Raw genomic sequence first — 16,842 nt, forward strand, 5'->3', positions numbered from 1 at the left:
AAATAAGAAGTTCAGTAAGACCACGAAAAGTTAATATTGAGGAAGAAAGTTCAGTAGCAAATAAGTGGGGGGGGGGGAGGGGGTGGCAGAAACTAGAATGAGCCAACTCCCTACCCTATCCAAGCCAAGGGACCCGAAGCGACTAACATTTCTTAAATCAAAAGCAACCAAGCGTCCATTTAATTAAAGCATACAATACCACACACTGATATGCACCTACTATATATACATGATATTAAAATTAATTCAATAAGTTAATACCCCAATTTATATAGAGAATCTCATTAATTTATTGTCCTCAATAGCATATTAAATAAATTACCCCATGAAAATTAATTAAATATATTAATCAATTAACCCCAATATCAATACATTAATTAATCAGCCACCATAAATACATATGAATTAATTAATCTCCATACATTATCAATGAATTAACTTGAACCATCTAATCAATTACTAATAATCCATTTGTATTTTAAAAACCAATCAGTCAATACCATCAATTGTTATAGCATTAAACCAATGCAATGTGAGTATGCCCAAATTAAAAATGGCCACCGCCAGTAGAATCCCTTAAAAAACGTTCCGTAAAATGGCTGCCATGAAGCACCTAAAATGGCTGCCATTCCCTTAACAAAGATGGCCGACCGATCAACAAAATGGCCACCATTGTTCTATTTAATATGCCAGCTACAAAAATGGCCGCCCGTCCTTTCCAGCCTAATTCCCTTAACAAATATGGCCGCCGCAAACACTTGCCCATGCCCACAAGTAAAATGGCTGACTAGCCCTCACCCAACCTGGCAACCAACATGGCTGCCCAAAGAAAAACCGCGGCAAACTATAAGCAAAAAGAGCGCGAAATTCAAAGAACCAACACTAACGGCGATGGCGATCTGCCCAGCAACAGGGAATTCGCGCCACAAACACAGCCAATCTGCCCAGCAACACCTCTACATAAGACTGGTAATAAAAATGGCGACCCTACCACATAGCTTCCATTCCCAAACGTCAAATCAAAAAGCGACCCAAACAACCAATTCATCATTCATACCATCCAAATAAAATTACACAATAAATAAAGCCAACTTAAACATGGAAAAAAGGTACATCATCCCCATATCTCCCAAAAGTAAAGCCCCCGCCTACACCTTCACACTAATAAGGCTCAGGACCATGCAAAGGAAGAAGGGAGGAACGGAGAAGAGGCGCGCGGGCCCCGCACGCACCCTCCTCCGCCCAAAACCCCTTAGAACTGGGGAAGCAAATTAATTTCCAAACAAATTCTTAACATTACCAGGCACAATGACGTCGAGGGAGAAGCCAAGCAGCAGCCAAGGCCAACCCTGGCTCCCCTGCCTCAGCCTCTCTCCCTTCCTATACAGACCTCAAAGCAGTAGTATAAACAGATGAAAAAAGGGGATAAATCTCCCTCGACATTCTCCTCCTGGACCTCGGCACCAAGGGACAGGAGCTCCCACTCTTGGATCCTCTCACGTCGAAGCTCCAAAAGTGAGTGATCTAAGAGGCGGGCAGCTTCCTAGAAGCCCCGCCCCCCTTCCAGAAGTCTCTCCTTCATTGGGAGGGGGCAAATCCCCTTCCCTCCCCCAGCTGCGCAGTGGGGGGAAGTTTCGAAACACAATAAAAGCCGATGTTTGAACTACATAAAGTTACAAATCCTTCCTACCATTATACTCTTGGAGACAAAACTCTGCCCTCAGTTATGATTTGAAGCTGATCATTGGAAACAGTCTGGCTCTTTGGAATTGGCAGTTACCCATAACAAAATATTAAGAACTAGATTGATGCTCATTATGGCACACCTGCTATCTTATAACAGAGATTGGAATGCAGATTCCTATGATATATAGACACACTTTTGAATTAAAATTCATAATATGGAGGCAATTAGACAAAGTTATAGATTTTTTTAAAAAAAGAAATACAGTAGTTCTTTTTTGCAACAGTTTCAGAAAAAGAAACTAGAGCTTGTTTTCAAAAGGGACCAAATTCAACCAAAAAAAGGAAATATGAGTTATAGATGGCAGCACATTATTGTCTAAGGGTAGAATATTATATACAAATCAAAAGTATCAAAATATATCAAATCACTTTGATACATGGCTTGAAAAATGGCATTTTATAGCAAATAAATGTCTATTTTCAACAGTTTTTGAGTCCTGTAAAATCTGTTCAGATGGATTTGGTACCTTTTAGAAACAAGCTCCACAAATCAATTCAGTCCTATGATTTCTGTATTGTATAAGACGGAGGTGACGAGAAGTTGGAATCTTATCCTTCCCAGGAGCCTATGACAAAAGTAAACTGCTGCAGTCGTAACTAGCCTGTGAGCTCCCCATTAATAACTTTTGACATTTGGACTACACTCTAATGTAGTTTGGGCACTTGACTCACTTTTTATCTGTGAATTATTGAAGGCCTTCATCTGAGGGTGACAGAATATGGCTTGTCCAGTGTCACCCAATAGGTTTCAACTGCTGAAAGGGGACTCAAGCTACCCTGAGTCTTTCAATAGTGGATACCTAATAATGGATAGGCATTCTCCATTTGGGAAAAAATGGACTCTAATTCCCAGCATTTTCTATTCAGATGATGAGTAACTAATACAATGTGTTGGTGTGTGTGGTTCCCAAATCAAACAATAAGATTAAATGTAAACATTAGAATATTTTTAAAACTTCATAGCCAAGATTGTCGGTCTACACTTTAGAGAAATGAATTGTTGGTAGTCAGCAGAAATGTAAAAGAAATGGTTCCATTATATGCCCCAGTGACTGCAAGAAAGCACTATTGCTATAGCAATTCATGCAGTAGAGTAGTTTGTTGAGGCATCTGATATTTCAGATATATGGTATTTGTATATTGACATACATTTCCATATCTTTTTTTGCAACATTTTTCCTGGATAAATCATAAAATATAGCTTTCACAAAACCAATGGGACTTGCAAATGAGAAATTACTTGTGTATTTTGCTCTTCTTTAAAACTCTCCGTACATACATTGTGCACATGCTTGCAAGGAAGCTGACCAAATGTAAAGAATCTGAGCTCATTTTTCCTGCTTGATGAAAGCTTGCACTTTTCATTCATTCGCGTAAATAAAATACCATGCACATATGAGCAGCATGGCTATGATTTGAATGTCTTACCCGATGCACAGAGTTTCAGTTGAGTATTCCCCAGGTGTTAAGTTGCTCATTTTATTTCACCCAACCGAAGAAACTCTCACACCCAAGGGCACCTAGAGCAGCCTTTTGATAGGTTTGCTGGAGGAACAATTAACAGCTTCACTGTGTGCTCAATACCATATCCACCCAGTTCAAGGATTCCAATTTTTTATTGCTCAAATTCATTTCTTTCTTTCTCCCATCATCTTACTCTCTCATCTGACATACCTCCCCAGCTTTTATTATTCTTGCTATTTGTAGTCTTGAGTTTAAAAAAGGATTCTGTATTCATAAGCTATTTTTGCCACCATACAGAATTTTTAGTGCAACAGATTGTCACTCACAATACATGTAATGTTTATTGTGCATTTCAAAGGAAATCATTTGGTAAAATGACAAGTTTAAAGCAAAGACTACATTAATTGCTATTTTTGATAACATGTTGATCACCTTATACATAAATACTTAGATCTCAAGCATCCTGAGAATAAACAGCATGATTGGATAGCTGAAAGATGTAATCTAAGAGAAAACAACTATCTAGTACAAATATATCTAAGAAACTGAAAATCCAGGTTGCAGTTTCCCAGTATTGGTCTCCCATTCATCAATGCCACACATTAGGACAGAACACACTTTTCTACTCCTCAAGCCAAAGAGGCCTATCAGTATTTGAAACACCTTCACTTGGAACAGGGGAGCTGCTATCCTTCCAGTTGGGTGGATGGCATCCAATACTGCAATCTGGCTTCTGCTATTGCAGCATCCATCCAAACTATTTCCTTTGCAGAACCAATCTACTTTGGAAGGATCCCTCACTAAGAAAAGATAGATTTGGGGGCATGGGATCCTTATATTGCAGGGACAAATGTAAAGTTTTTGGTTTATATTTCCTATTCTAAGCTTGAGTAGGTAGTAGGAAGTAATTAAGATTTGATATGCTGAATTGCTTGTTTTATTTTTAGGTTCCCTGTTTCTCAATTTCCATGTTCATATTTTATCAGTTACTTAGCCTTGGACTTCCCTTTAATATCTGAGTATATCAGCTTGAGGTCCATTTTGTCATTAGATACAGTACCTACTTGTATATGACATTTGATCTTCCCCAATAGCTAGATGAATATCATCAGACTAGGAGGTCTTACATTCCAACATTTTCTGTTACTAGCTGAATGCCTTCAAACTTGGAGGTCTCAGCTTTCAACATTATCTTCTGCTTCATTTTGCCTTGCCATATCATAGGATTTTCCAAGAAAAAAAAAATCAGAAATGCTATGCCAGTACAATTTTCTGAACAGTATTAATTCTGCACAAAATTAGATAAAATGCCACTATTGTTATCTGTAACAGATCCTACACCAGGGTCACTGCTGTTGCTGCCTAGCAGCCTCCTTTTGAACCATCAGCTCTGTTCTGTTGATATAGTCACTACTTTCTGGACAGGATGAATGCATTTAGGATGGAAGCTATGCATCATAGTTACAGTGCAGAATTAATGCAGTTTAATATTTCTTTAACTCCCATGGCTCAATGCTATGGAAGACTAAGAGACTTTGGCCAAACAGTGTGAATACCTCACCAAACTACAAATTCCAGGATTCCATAGCATTGACAATTAAAATTCTGGCAAGCTGCATTAATTCTACAGTGTAGATCCCTGTGGGTCCTGACCCCAAATGTGGCTCCGCTTTGCTCAGTATTAAGGTTGTGAAAAATTTGGCAACAGTAAAAGGTTCTGAACTCCTCGTAATGGCTCTTTTAGACTTTTACATGATTCTGCTAGCAACCATGTGCAGTGTTTACAATGGACTGTAATTATTCAACTGTGTTTCATAAAAAAGGGAAATTGATTTGTTTAGCACCCTCACAAATGCTAATTTATTATCATTTTGATTTTATACCTATTTTATATACTTAGATACCCAGAGTCACGTAAAAGTTTCTCAGCCAGAAAGGGCTCGTAAGTGGAAAATATTTAAGAAGCCCTGATGTAGATGACCCTTGCTCTAATGTGTCTACTTTGACCATTCAGCCTTGGGTGACCCTATTAGGAATCAGAACTCAATAGATTTTAGTCTCCTGGTCGGCAGCCAGGCTTCTAACTGGAGCGAATTACAGCGCGCGTTCAACGCCTCTGTTTAAGGAGCTCCACTGGCTGCCGTTTACTTTCTGGTCCCAATTCAAGGTGCAGGTTATCACCTACAAAGCCCTAAACGGTTTGGGACCCACCTACCTTTGTGATCATCTCTCCCCCTATGAACCTGCATGATCTCTTTGTTCGTCGGGGAGGCCCTCCTCTTGCTCCCACCACTGTCACAAGCACGGCTGGTGGGGACAAGAGAGAGGGCCTTCTCCGTAGTAGCCCCCAGGCTCTGGAATTCACTCCCCAGGAAGATCAGGAAAGCCCCCACCCTGACGGCGTTTAGGAAGAGCCTGAAAATCTGGCTTTCGGTTAAAGACCTCCCACCCCCATAATTATGTTCCTTGACCTTTCCTGCATCGGTCACACTTCTCCTGATTTTTTTTTTTCGTGTCAGGAGCAACCGGAGTTGCTTATGGAGTGAGAGAATTGGCCGTCTGCAAGGACGTTGCCCAGGGGACGCCCGGATGTTTTGATGTTTTTACCATCCTTGTGGGAGGCTTCTCTCATGTCCCCGCATGGAGCTGGAGCTGAAAGAGGGAGCTCATCCACACTCTCCCCAGGTGGGATTCGAACCTGGCAGCTTTCAGGTCAGCAACCCAACCTTCAAGTCACTTAGTCCACTACGCCATCTGGGGGCTCCTTTCTCCTGATTAACTTGATATTACTTAGGGTCTTTCCCATCCCAAATCAACCTCCAATGAATTTGTAGCACTTTATCTGTTATCTTGAGTTTACAATTTATAACAAAGTGCACTTTAGCTAGTCTAGTACTCAACTCAAATAAACTCTGCTCTTTTTAATTCCATGTTTATTGTGTTTTTATTTTCATAGGTTAATGTTTAAATTTTTTATAATTTTGTGTATGTTTTTGTTTACTGATGTACTGTTTATTTTCACTGTTTTTATCTAATATTATCTGTGAGCCGCCCCGAGTCCCCTTCGGGGGAGATGGAGGCGGGGTATAAATAAAATTATTGTTATTGTTGTTGTTATTATTATTATTATTAAATGTAGTAAATAATATAAAATAAATAATTATTAGGAAAATGTCCGTCTATTTCTTCTGACTGATTGGACAATTTATAACGCTAGCCAATTTATTCACATTGTCCCTAATTTTCTTACATATATGTCACCCAGAATGAATATTCCAATGTTAATAATAAAGGTACAGTAGTAGCAAGTTTGTCTTTGATTTTGTGGGTGCATATAATGCAAAGCATACAATAAAATAAACATTTCCACAAACTTGCCTGGCATACTGGCCAGTCAGCATTTTGGGTCGGGCTGGATGCACAGACAAGGCGGGTGCCATTTTGATGAAGGGTGTTGTTTTCTTCCCAGAGCCCTCTGGAGCCTAGGAAAAGTTATGGCAGTAATCTCAGGAAACATTAGCCAGTGAATTCAAATCATAATTTGTATTCATGAGATGGTTGGTTTGGCCACCTGAGTGAAGGATCCAGATTGAAGGATTTCACTCCAATCAGATGGTCATGTATTTAAACAGAGTCAGATAGAGTTACCAGGCAGTTTGCTCCATGCTCCATCCTATATTCCCTATAGATTATGTTATGTATGTGTTAACTAATTCTTACAGTTTTGTGGTATAGTTGGCATGAGTCATGTATCCAAGAATGGGTAATTAGCCACTGTTTCCCAGGCATTGGTAGTATGTGGATCTCTTAGGAAACTCAGCGTATTTGGCAAGGAGCCAGGGTGCAAACATTATAAACCTCCTGGTGGCTGTGAGATCACTGGAAATCCACACTTGCATTCCCTTCTAAAGGTTCTTCAACATGGAGCTACAAGTTCATCAATCAACAATGTGTTGATCAATGCCTGAATTCAGATCCATGTGTGGGCCACCCTTATCTACAGCTGTAACCAAATAAAGTTGCAGCCTAATTATTTTCAGTAAGAAATATTTTGTCTGGTCTGTAGTTACTGAATATAGTGTGTCTCGCTCCTACACATGCAATATTTACTAATACAGGATTTATGAGATTCTGGCCAAGTAAATAAAGTCCTAATTTCACCCTTCGATGCTTGTTTTTCTTCTTCCATGTAGATGTTGGTACTATATGGCAATTTCTGTATTACAGCACATGTTACCAAATAAATATTCTTGAATGTGGTATTCTGAAGGAAGATTCTGAAATCCCGTATAGCAGACATCTTGTGGGGTAGGTTATAAAGGGCATGTTTTCTCTAATACTAACAGATGTTCTACATTAATTGAAATGTGTGTATAGTTTAACAAATTAAATTTGGACTGGAATCTTGATGATAGTTAATTTTAACATATTATTTTAGCTTGATGTTGATAAGCCACTGCAGCTGTCTTTCATATCAATACAGTGGATAGAAATTCTAATGTATTTTAGAATCACATAATCGTAGAAACAAAGTTGGAAGAAACCACAAGAGTCATCTAGTCCAATCCCCTGCCATGCAGGAAAATATATCCAAAAAAACTTCTAACAGATGGCTAACTAGCTTCTGCTTGAAAACCCCCTCCACAGTCCAAGGCAGTATTCTTCATTGTCAGACAGTTTTTATCATCAGGAAACTCCTCCTTATGTTGTGGTGTAATTTCTTATCCTGTAGTTTGAATCCATTGCTTTGTGTGCTAGTCTCTGGAGCAACAGAAAAGCAGTTTACTACTATTCAATGTGACAATCTTTCAAATATTTCAACATGGCTGTCAGTCACCCCTCAATCTTCTCTTCACCAGGATAAACATACCCAGCTCCCGAAGTTGTTCCTTATAGGGCATGATTGCCACTTCTTTTACCATTTTGGTCACTTTCCTTTGGAAACATCCTAGCTTTTACCTCTAGCACAGATTGTGTGATCAATGTAGCTTCAACTGAGGACTACAAAAATTTAACCCCCTCCCAACAAAAAGGAATCCCAAAGGAATTTTTGTTATTCATGCAGAATGCTAAAGAATTTTTAAAAAATATTTTATTCACTAAAATTATAGCCAGGATTCTAGATTATCTACTTAGTATACTTAAGGAAGCAGTATCTTCTAGTCTGACCTCTTCCACATTCTGTGTTACCAAACATCATTCCTTGTGTTCTCCCATTTATTGAAGGACAACAGACTGAGAATTCTACCCTTCCTTCTATAAATAATTTCCAGTTTAACAGTCAGAAATAGGATCCCTTTAACTGTTCCTCCTAACAACAGAGATTGATCATGGGAGGGTGGTGCAAATGTTGGTTGTCTTATCAGGATTTGGAAATTACCTGGAAATTTTTTAAGTGATGGCAGAGTTAATAGCCTAATCACCTGTAAAAGAGTTAAACCACTGTAATTAGGGTGTGGTGGTTAATGCAATGGGAGTAGTGTATAGGCTGTAGTTATAAATGAGGAAGTTTGATGATGGATAGATGGTGGTTTGGCAAGTGTGTTGGAGAATTACTGCTGTGAGTAGTGGGGAAGAAGAAGATGTAAAGTTGTTACAGTTTGTATATACTTTGCATACTGCTGCAAAAAAGGAGAAAGAAAAGTGTTCCTACTCTGCATGATTTGTTGTTTGAGTAGAAGTGTTGAGACACAAAGGCCTTAAAGAGCCACACACACTATTTAGTCCAACAAAAGGTTTATTGCAAAAAACAAATCAAAGCTCAGAGACACTTAACTTCAGTGTCTCTGGCCAAAACTCAAAGAATTTATCCAAATTGGGCTCCAAAAGGCAAACGGAAAATAATCTGGGTTAAACAGAAGGAAAACCCGGATTAAAAAGCAGTCAAAGTAACCAGCAAACAAGCAGCACTGTACACAAGAGTTCCAACAGACAGCGCTGCCCTCAAAGAGTTAACTGCAAGAAGGAGTTGCCAAAGCCAGCCATAGTCCAAGAGTCGTCACTAAAGAAAGCCAAAGGATACTTCGTTTCCAAGTCCGTCAAACAAAGTCATCGTCAAGTCAGTCCACAATCCAGGGAGGGAGAAAGCCACACTCACGAGAAGTCAGTCCAAGTCGAAGATTCTCAGGTAACACGAACTCCAGGCTTCAGAGCCCGAACCCAAAACCCAACACGAGAACAGGCAGCGACAAATACACACGATACGTAACCGATACTTTGCCTTCTGCAAAGATTCACCATCATTATTCGATGATGAGCTAGCCTCCACCCCATCATCATCTCTTACAGCTGTCCTTGTCTTCACACATGAACCCCTGTTTCCATCCCTCCAGTTCCTCCATCTCTTGTCAAGACTTAGGCTTCCCCATGATTCCGATGTATCTCCCCTTTGCCAATCCTCATGTCCTGAAAACCCCACAAACGTTTCACTAGAGGTTGGCTCTGCACATATATCCCTTATCTCTCGTACCCTAGTCCAATCCATTGGGTTCTCCCCATCCTCATCACTCCCAGACTACAGCTGTGTTATTGGATATCTAGTTCCTTTACTGGAAATAAAAGAGTCACTTCTGCAAAAAGAAAAGAGTATTATGATTGCATAGAATCCCTGACATGGTATGCCCCAATTGATTAACAGAAGAACACCCCCCCACACACACACACACACACACACTCAGACTTTTATTACATTTATGTATTTTGTATACTGGTGAACACTCACAAAACATGTGTCCATCTAGAATACAAATTCATTACTGTGATAATGAATTTCAGCCCACATGTTTTTAGGTGGTAAGTTTCACACATCCATTTTTCCACTCTACATTTTGTTCGAACAGATGCAAAATGAATTACAAGTTTCTCACTGACAGTCTGAGCATTTCGAAGTACATCAAAAGTGTTTTCAAGGGTGTGATACATATTTTCCTTATAAAAAACAAAATTGCATGATTCCCTCCTGGAAACAGATATGATGTGTAATATGTATATGTAGTTTAAAACTGTGAAAGGGAAAGGCTATTACCTGATTCTGACAGCTGGCTGCATTCTTCGTTAAACCTTTAAGGGTTGGATTCAACATGTGTACCCACCACATCTTTATTTATTTAGCTACTCCATATTGGTTTTATTGGTTTGTTTTATGTCTTGGGAAGGCTTTTTCAAAGTCAAGAAATCAACCAGAAGTAACTTGTAGTTTGCTGGGGAAAGGGGGCTTTTTCTCAATCAAAAACAGCAAAACAAATGTTCTTCCAACAGAAAAAAGGGGAATGGTCTTCATATGCTTGTAAAGGTAAAGGTTTTTCCCTGTCATTAAGTCTAGTGATGTCTGACTCTGGGGGTTGGTGCTCATCTCCATTTCTAAGCCAAAGAGTCAGCATTGTTCGTAGATGCCTCCAAGGTCATGTGACCAGCATGACTGCATGGAGCGCCATTACCTTTCCACTGGAACAGTACCTAATGACCTACTCACATTTTCATGTTTTCGAACTGCTAGGTTAGCAGAAGCTGGAACTAACAGTGGGAGCTCACCTCACTCCCTGGATTTGATCCACTGACATTTTGGTCAGCAAGTTCAGCAGCTCAGCGGTTTAACCCAATGTGCCACTGATGGCTCTGTGTTTGTAGATGGGCTGAATTTATTCTTAAACAAATTTTATGCATTACAGCCTGTACATAATGTAATTGGTCTTCTTCAGTAGCTATAGCAAGATAAAGCAGAGCAAAGCTTATAGGTAGTCAGCTCCATTATTTGTTTTTAGAAGCCCACTGTGTTTGGACCACTAACATGATTGGCATTTTTCAGGGGCTACACTTTACACAGAAATTTCTGGATTTATATAATACACTTCCTAGAGAAATGAATCATTTAGCAAAGAAGTTTTCTGGGCCACCTCTTTGTTTTTAATTTTCAAAAGTTTTATATTTGACCCATCATAATAAATGTGATGTACTATAAAACCAAGAAAACCTATCTTTCTAGGAAAATATTCAAGTTTGTTCAGTTCATGTACAAAAAAGGAAAGGTCTCTTCTTAATCATATGCACAAAACATAAAGAGCAAGTGACAATATTGCATCTAACAACGTAATTTCCTCTGTATGTGGATAAATCTAGCATGAAGGTAATAAATTACCAGGGTATAGATTTAGCACCAATGTCATCAAGCAAATTGCTGTTTCCTATTCCAGCTACTATATCATAATGGCAGAAGCAACAATACCCCTGTAAATTAACCTAAGATGGATATGCAGAAACAAATATCTATGCATGTAACATCAATACAGAAAGGATCATATTATGAACATTATAGATGTTATGACCATAAGCAAAGAAGAATGTGGGCCCTCCTCAGTTGAGAAAAGTCAATTGATCTTGGCACATAGATATAAACTGGGAAATAGAATTGATCTGTAGGGTTCAGTAATATCATGGTTCCCAAGAAGACAAAATTTCAAGAATCTTTCTAATGCATGAAAATTTCATCCTGTTTTTGTAGGATGCCTTAATTCAGCAGGCAGAAACTACTTTTTTTTTTCTTTTTGGTGGATTCCAATGAAAAATCATTCCAATTATGGCAAAAAAAATTCTCAGAAGCACAAATAACATAGGTTTTAAAAAACTCAACCAGAATGTATTTGTAAACATTACATTTGCATATTTCTTTAATGTTTCATCCCATGATATTGTAATATTTGAAGACCTATAACATTTAGAAGTACTATATATTCTTTTACAAAGCTACTGCCAAATCCATAAAAAGCAATTCCTATTTTGTTGTAAGTGTACCATAATCAAATGAAACAGTAGCATTAGGAATGATAGTTGGTTCAGTTTTGCAGTGGCCTTTTTCTTTTGAAAACTACCACTTCTTCTTCCACGAAGAAACTCTTATAATTACTCTCCTAGCAGTATGCTAAAAGTTTAAAAATGCACCCTCAACACTAATGAAGTTCTCCTATTGATTTCTATCTTATCCAGTAAATTCTTTATTCAATAAGGGAAAACTGGTTTCTATTACGTGGCCATTTTATGTCTTTTGATTAGGAATTCAAGTCATTTCAGCAACCGCAATGATCAGCAACTTTTTCTTCTCATTTGAAAAAAGTGTTGTTGTTTTTTACTTCACATTTTAGATATGTGACCACTTGGTAGCAGATTCTTTAGTGCATCTTTCCCAGTATGATCAATACAAATAATTAATCTTGAGACAATGTTTATGGGTATAGCAAACCTCATGTTTATCTAATTTAGATATATTTCTTTTCCTTTGCCTATATGTTAAGAGTAAAGCCCCTTTTCCAAACCCTTTGTGCTTCATTAGAAGTACATGGTGATATCTATGTCAGAAGTAACTGCTTTTTCTTGCTTTAATTTTAAAAAAGGAGTATTTGATACTTTCTCCAACATCCATATACAATAAAGTAACTAAGGACTACCAAAAACTAGAAACGCAGACCCTGTGACAAGCTTCCATTCTATATACTGCGAAAAGACTTGCTCATCTAGAAGAAAAAGATAATTAAAGAGGAAAGTGTATCAGTAAAGCAAAGCCAAATGAAGAGACTGAATTCAAGGTGACATTTTGATATAAAAACCTAAGAACAGAGTAGTCATATGAAGAACAGTGTAGATATATGTACTTCTTTCCCAATTTCATTTTCAAAGGAACCAATTAGTAATTTTAGTTTTCTTTGAAAAAGTATTTCAGAACACTACTTGCAGTTTGAAACTTATTCTATTCATGTTATATTTCTGTACAGAAAACAGCATTGAAATTATATGAATGGCAAAAAATAATATCAGCTCTGTATAAGATTCTTACAACTTGTTCAGAAAATATAGTTCAAAAAGAATATAATTAAATAGTCTTCCAATAACTCTTTATGTCTATTATGGCAAAATGAATATAGTTCATATATATTACAATTTAATTTTTGATTGTAATAATATTCAGTATGCAGTTCAGTGAGTGGAAAGGCATATCCATAAATAAAAACTGGCTCATACTGAATAAGTTCTGGATTTTCCCCCCTGAAATAATCCTCAAGTGTTGGTGTTTGAAATCATTTCTTCAGATAGCTGTCTTTCTGTGAGTGCCTATCAAAGGTGTTGACACAGTATCACCCAGTAATCCAGTGGCTTATCATCAAATTCCACACAAAACTCATTTCAGTGATGTGGCAACAGTTTGAAGGTCATAATAATCTCTGAAGGTCAATTTCCTGATGCATGGTTCAGAGCTTTTCCTACACGCAGAGGTGAACTTGGCGTTTTGCTGCAGACTACTTCAATCAGGAGCTAACTTGTGAATAATCAAGAAGTACTTCACAAATACTTCTAAGCTCCACTTTCCTAATCCAAAGGTGTGATAGGGTGCAGCCAACCATGGTAATTCAACTTGGAACAAGTTATTATCAGATAAAAAACACGATGGGAGGCTGAAAGGTGCCGGGTTCTTTAAAGACTTGAAATGCTCTCACCAATAGAATATGCACTCTCCTATTTGTTCCTTTTCCCAAGAAATGCTTTTCTGTGCCACATCTGAGCAGCTAGTTCAAAATCCAGTAAGAAAATTAGGAAGAAAAACAACACTCAGCAAAGCTATCCTACTATTTTGTTTTATTGTCACAGGCAGATGGATGACAGAGTGAAGAGAGACACATGTACAGTAGAGGTATACACACAGAAGAAGAAGATAGGACTTCAACAGATGTGGTTTGTTGATGGGATTTCCCCTTCTACAAATCTAAGAACCCCATTCTGTATTTAACCTGACAACCCTTGATGGGAGTCTCATGCTCTTGGTGGTGAAACAGAGCTAAATGTGAGACAGCATCCTTCATTCTTTTCCCTTCCTCTTTCTCTCTATTTTTCTGGCTGCTGGGAAAGATCCAAATCACTCTTGCAGAAGACTGCATTAAGTGGAAGGCTGTGTAAGATCAAAACAAAAAGAGTATGTAGTCTAACCGTCTTCCAAATATGCATCCACACTGTAGAATTAGTGCAGTTTGACATTTTTAACTGCCATGGCTCAATTCTATGGAATACTAGGATTTGTAGTTCTATAAGGTCTTTAGCCTTCTTTGCCAAAAAGCACTGCTGCTTCATCAAACAACAAATCTCAGGATTCCATAGCACCCTAAATAACAGAGATCACTTAATATGAAGCTTGTTTCCAAAAGGTACCAAATCCTTCTGAACAAATTTTACAGGAATAAAAAAGGGGCAAAGAGATGCATTCTTTTGCTATAAGATGCAATTTTCCAAGCTCTGTACTGAAGTGATCTGATACATTTTGATAGTTTAGATTTTTATATAATATTCTGCTTCTAACCTACAATGTGCCACTACCCAAAACTCCTTTTTTTAAAATTTGGAACCTTTTGGAATCAAACTCCACAAATATGCCTGAGCTGTTTTAATTAGTATAAATGGATTCCATATATTGTTTTAAGATTCTACTATTATTAAGTAGCTTTAAAACGAAGCACTCATTTAACTCATATTTTCATTTTCCCATACTATGTTCTAATATTTGTTATCTCATATCCATACATTTATTTGTAAAAATATATTGATTACATTAGAAAATATAAACACTTAATCAATGAAGCAATGAAGGGGGACAATGGTAGAACAATCATCACATCATCAAATTAAACAACCACAGTGAAACATAATGATTGTGGAATTATGGTATTATATTATGTTTTAAATCTATGGACTCTTTTTCTTATGTAAGCCACCCGAGTCCCTTCGGGGTGATGGAGGCAGGGTACAATAATAATAATAATAATAATAATAATAATAATAATAATAATAATAATAATAATAATAATAATAATATCCTTCTGACCACTTTAAAAATCTTCCATTAACATTAATAAAAAAGAAAATCACTCAGGTCCAAGACCAATGCAGTTGTCTCGCTCTATTTGGAAGTAAGGAAAGCAAAGAAGTCTTTGGATCCTGAAGATTCAAGGCTTCCTGAAATGTACCCTCACATATTCCTGGAGCCATCATTTTCTTTCTTTCTCTCTCTCTAAGAAAATTAAAGGCTGTAAGAACACTTTGCCCTTTCATATGATTTTCTCCATAATGATTTTGATTATGAGCATTCCATTTTCCTAAAAAGACTTTGTTTTGGGGCAAAGAAGCCAGATGTGTGTTAGAAAGCTGTGTTCTCCACAATATTTTCCCCATAATAGAGGCACTTTTTGCAAAAATGAGTGAACATCCTAAGGACAGCAATGCCACCTGTAAATAGTTTCTTATGTTCCTTCCCTCATTTTTTTCAACATCACTGGCTAAACATCTCAGACAATACAGCTATATTGATAAATCTTCTACATGGTTTCTCCATGAAAAGACCTTTGGAGCTTCAATTTCCTGACACTCCAAAGAGGTCAATTGACTATAGGATTAGAGTCTGAACCTCATATAATCTGCAATTACATAGAAACAATAATTTACATTAATTTTTTAAAAAAAGAAAACAGAAATGTCAATGAATATTTAATTGGCCTTTTGATCATAATCCCATTAGTCATGAGTGAACTAATCATTCAGTAGCCGCTTGATCCCCTGCTCTTAAAGGAACCGTGGCTTCAAATGAATGAGCTCTTCTCAGAAATTTATACTTCAATAATTGTCTTTCATGTATTCTATAACTGTTATCATAAGACATCAACATTATAAAAGAGAGATACTTATCAACTACAGTTAGTTTGCTGTCAAATATATTGTGGTTCATACCTAAACTGAGAAATCAACTGTCCTCAACACTGAAATAAATCTTAGTATTCTGGTCTCTCACTTAATGTGATGATATCTACAAGTTTTATAAGCATACCCTCTATTCTATCATCCAAATCATTGATAAAGATATTGAATAGCACTGGGCCCAGAACAGAACCCTATGGCACCTCATTGGTCACTCTCTCCAGGATGAGGAAGAGCCATTAGTAAGAACCCTTTCGATTTGGTTGGTCAACTAATTACAGATCCACCTAACTTTAGCATCAATTTGCACATATTTTAGTAGCTTCTTTGTGAGAATAACATCATAAAGGACTTTGGTAAAGGCCTTCTTAAAATCAAGGTATGCTACACCCACAGCATTTCCTTCATCTACCAAGATCATATACCTCTATTTAAAAAAAAGATAAGATCAGTAGGATGATTGGTTTTAGTTAGTTAATTAAATTTAGTTAATTAATTATTAGGATGGAATGTAATATATAAACATCAGTGTATTTGAAACCATGTAACAAAAGAATGACTCAAGCTCCTGACCTGTGTTGCCATCCTATAAATAAGACTTGTAAATGACATAGATTTTTGGATTCCCAGTTCTTAAATCAAGAAAATCTCTCCTTATCAATAACTAGTGCATGGCATAAGAATGAAAAAGTAGTGATAATACTAGAATAGCATACAGGTACCAAAGCATTTCTATTATATCAGTTTCAAATCCAGTGCTTTTAGCATTGTTTTTTATATAACTAAAACTTTACAAAAAGGGGGATGTGATGTAAGTTATTTTTATTACATTCAGTTTTCATAACATTAACTCATAACAAAAGAAGTGTGTAAACTATTGAATAAAACATTCTTTATTGTAACCTAGAA

General features: G+C 37.2%; 1 protein-coding gene across 6 annotated transcripts in view; it reads right to left on the bottom strand.

Annotated features, from left to right (window-relative positions):
* The window catches only part of LOC134296685 (uncharacterized), a 209,397-nt gene that overhangs the window by 76,771 nt on the left and 115,784 nt on the right, over window positions 1-16,842 (bottom strand). The gene's annotated exons all lie outside the window — the stretch shown is intronic.

This window comes from Anolis carolinensis, chromosome 2 (genome assembly GCF_035594765.1).
Source record: "Anolis carolinensis isolate JA03-04 chromosome 2, rAnoCar3.1.pri, whole genome shotgun sequence".
NCBI classification, from domain to species: Eukaryota; Metazoa; Chordata; class Lepidosauria; order Squamata; family Dactyloidae; genus Anolis; species Anolis carolinensis.